This window comes from Haliotis rubra, unplaced genomic scaffold (genome assembly GCF_003918875.1).
Source record: "Haliotis rubra isolate DU_JTF1 unplaced genomic scaffold, ASM391887v1 Scf128, whole genome shotgun sequence".
Classification (NCBI taxonomy): Eukaryota; Metazoa; Mollusca; class Gastropoda; order Lepetellida; family Haliotidae; genus Haliotis; species Haliotis rubra.
In genome coordinates, this window is record NW_025765203.1 from 1304698 (window position 1) to 1309199 (window position 4502).

The window sequence follows — 4502 nt, forward strand, 5'->3', positions numbered from 1 at the left end:
CTTGTGACTCGGGCGAGTTAATATTATCGAAGGGGTGACAGGTCTGTTCCATGCTATCGATTGTCACGTTAATAAAACTGTTGTTGTGAATATTTAACTCAGAAGTGAAGTTAATAACCTTTTAGTTAATATATTAGTATTGTTGTATGATTAATTATGGAATAGACAATTATTCAAAGTCACCCAAGAGCGTCCACATACCCCAGTTGTGAATAGGACGACCCTGTATCGCACGGACCAGTGAGCATGTAGCAGACGATAAATCGTAAACCGTGATTGTTTTTATAGCAAATTGATTGCGGAGCTATGCTTGGCCGTATCTCTTCACTTAGATTGGTAGTAATGGCGACTGAATGAAACAATCAAGACTAACTCATAACTGTTCGAGTGTGTTCAAATGGTTGTTATAAGACGTGAGAGAGACAAAAATATGGCACTGTCAAATACAGATTGCAATTAATTAAAGGCTTGGTGAATCCTGGATTCGAACAATCAGTCTCCTCTTTGTTTACTGAATAGTATGTACAAATATCTTCATGGATAAAAGCCAAGAGGTTCGTATCACTATATTCTATTCTCTCTCCGTGTGAGGTATTTATGTTTTAGCCTCAAACTTCAGAGGGTTTTATCATACCATTCGGAAGTGTGCGCTTTTAAATACCTGTTTGCATAAACCTTCTTCATATGTTCTGGTCACCTACAGAAATATAGTCAGCTAACAACAACTCTGATTTCTCACACACTTATTCATCCATATTAAATATCATACACGACGACACGATTCGTCGGACTCTTTCAGCGGCGGATACAGCTTTTTGAGAAAGGGGGGTGCACACTATTGATAAAAGGAGGGGTGCACACTTCATTTTCACCCGAGTTTCAATGGTCATTTAACAAACTTTCAGCACAAAAAAGGGGGGGGGGGCGCACCCATGCACACGCACGCACGCACGCACACACACACCTCTGGCTCCGCCTATGCTCTTTCGTCAGATATTGTCTTGGGTTGTACGAATACGAGGCCGAATGCGACGACAACAACTTCATATAGAAACCGAAGTCCTAACTCTCTACCAAAATATGACACCTTCAGTCCCGCGATAACTATGTCAATACACACAGGTCGGGCCATGAGATCGATTGGAGTCTATTTAGCTTTCTATCGTAATTGCAAAACGGATTGCAGATCGTGTGGATGAATACATTGCCACATCCGGTTTCTGTCGAAATCTTTGACCGAATAAGCCGGCCACTTATCTCGGGTTGCCCTTCCTCGGAGTTCACTTCCTGTTCCTCTTCAGTTGTCTATCGAATGAAATTGGGCGTAATGTATTCCACAATTACAAATGCCGATCAAACAATTACACATGGACTATTTCCAAGTATTGTTGATGAGTTTTTTCTTCACGGACATTTGCACCGGAATCCGTAACGCTATCAACGAGCGGGGTGCATTCATGCGTATTTATGTTGGAAGCTAAGGGGTATTTTCAAACTCTGGTATGGTATATTAGAATGACATCGGGACGGAACACTGGAGGATTGATTATTTTAGATCTGCCGGTACTCCGTGACTGAAGATGGTGGGGGGTCTGGTGTAAGGTTGGTTGGTTTGTTGTTTAACGCCGCACTCGGCAGCAATATTCCAGCTACATGGCGGCGGTCTGTAAATAATCGAGTCTGGACCAGACAATTCAGTGATCATATGAGCATCGATCTACGCAATTGGGATGCGATATTAGGATTATTGTCAACCAAGTCAGCGAGGTTGTCCACCCGATCCCGTCAGTCGCCTCTTACGACAAGCATGGGTTGCTGAAGACCAATTCTTACCCGGATCTTCACGGGATCTCAAACCAAGTAACCTTTTACATCAACAAAACAAATACTTGATAGAGATATACTATAATTGACGTTAAGTGATTATTTCAAGTGAGGTCAGATATGTGGTTTAAGGCCGTGATTGTTGTCATTCACAGACCGACGTTTATGCAGGTGGTGCCTGGCTTCTTGCTCTAGATAGTCCGCTCTTACCGCATGTCTGTTTCATAGTTGATGGCCACTGAACTCCCATTCCACAGCCATAACATAGATAGTACCCACCCCAGAGATAATATGTCGACTCCGAAACAGCCAGTGATTAAACTGTTTATCGCCATATAAAGTGTGGGCTAGGGGCATGTGATGTACCGTTGTCCATTCAGATTGTCTGATTGTCACAAGATGAAGTGTACAGTCACGGCAGATGCAGACCCACAGTATCAATGAAAACCCGCCAAACGGTGTTTACTCCAAGATATTTCGTAGTGCATATGCAGCGCCAAAAAAACGAATTCGGTCATCAGACGTGACCAAAAAGAAATCGACTTTCGTCCGACCAGTGAACCCGTGACGTCAAATTCCAGTGACACCGAGTCTGACACCAATAGGGCTGGTCATATAGGCTTTGTGCTCTGCATGGGCATAACAATGGACGTCTGCTAGGGCTGCTCTATACCCGGCTGGTGTGTGGGGTTTTTTTTGTTATGTTTTTTGTTTGTTTGGTGTTGGTGTTTGTTTGTCGTTTTTGGTGTGTTTGTTTTTTTGATTGTTGGGGTTTTTTTTGTTTTTGTTCTGTTTTTTGGGGGGGAGGGGCGATTTCGGACCGCTTTTAACACACACAGTGACGAATGCATACAAATATTTGTAAAGCGGTTTTTTTACCAATGTAATTGCTCAAAAGCGCTATCTGAGTCCACTTTATCCATGTGCAGAGGTGAATAGGTGCGTCTTGAGACCACTTTTAAACTTGACCCTTCGATTTTCTAACGAAGGACGGCTGGTAGATTGTTCCAGAGGAAGGGTCCTGTTCTAGAGAATGACCTGTTCCCATATGACTTAGTTCTAGTTTGTGGTATTTCAAGGAGAGAATGCACGAACGGAGTGATTTTGTTGGGTGATATGGTGTCAGGAGATCCGAGAGGTATTTTGCAGCTGGAACGTCTCAAAACTTGAAAACAAGGAGCAGGGCTTTGTACTCGATTCTGAATCAAGTGTAGAGTTTTCAAGGCTGGGGAGATGTCACTTCACGTGAACGTTTAGAGTCTTGTGGTTCTAAGAAGGGCTGTTTCCTCTCTTGGAGTTATCACTCGTGGTACACCTGGACGCTAACGGTCCTTAACGTCATAGTCAATGGATGACAACCAGCATCTGTTGCAGTAGCCCCCAACGACATGCCAGTATTACGCATACCTATAACTTGCCATCATTGAGCAGTTGTCAGTTGTGTGGGCCAATTATATGCTTCTCAACAACGAAATCAATTGATTTTCTAACTTATCGAGCTGTAAGAACAGTTTACTGACACTTGATATTTGCGCATATATGACGGACATATTGCACGTGATGCTCGGCCTTTGATCGTAGCACGTGCGTATGTAAAATCAATGTATGGGGAGCCCGAAGGTTCAATATGCATAATATTAAACAAAGAAACATAATTATGATATGAATATATATGGCTATGTGTGGTTTAGAAATCAGAGGTGTTGCAATACTTTTGCCCATGTGTATATAAGAACTTAGATACGAATGCTCTGTGAATATTCCCTATAGGAATCCGGGATATTAATCCGACCCGTGAAGATCCAGGTTAGAATTGGTCTTCAGCAACCCATGCTTGTCGTAAGAGGCGACTAACGGGATCGGGTGGTCAGGCTCGCTGACTTAGTTGACACGTCATCATATCCCAATTGCGTAGATCGATGCTCATGATGTTGATCACTGGATTGTCTGGTCAAGACTCGATTATTTACACACCGCCGCCATATCTATAGATGTTATATATATTGCCGAATGCGTTAAACAACAAACCTACCATCAACTCTATAGGAGTCGTGGATCTGGATCGATACCTTTATTATTTTAGCATGTTTGGTACATTTACACGCAAATAATTACCTCTGAAAAATGCATTTAGATTACTGTCCGTGTGTACTGTAGATAGGCATAACCTAAGTTTGGCTAGAAAAGACTTTATCCGACACCACAACCAACGCTTCTTACAAGTGGTTTCGGCGAACATTTGCATAATGTGCCAATATTTCGATTCTGTGGAAGCAACTGGTGTTAAAACAAAAGTCCGGGACTTTCCCCTATATATCATTATTGCGTAATGTATGACCGTCACCGAAATGGTCTTGCGGATGGACCTAAAGCTTCCGCCGCACCAGACAATGCATGCACAGGTAAGCTATTTTTAGCAACCGGGCACCTGAGGTCACCCACGCCATCTATCGGGCCCTCTTTGTTTACAAAGTTATGCAGATGGTGTTACATTTAAAGCCGCGGATTTGTATCCAACTAAATTGCGTTATTTACGAAACTGTGTTAATGTTTTATACATGAAGCTGGATTTCGACATTTAAATGACAAAACAATTTTTTCAGTCAATTATTTTAGGAATCACGGCTGGTTATCTCCCAGACATTTGATAGCTTTCATTGTTCATTAGCATAATCAAG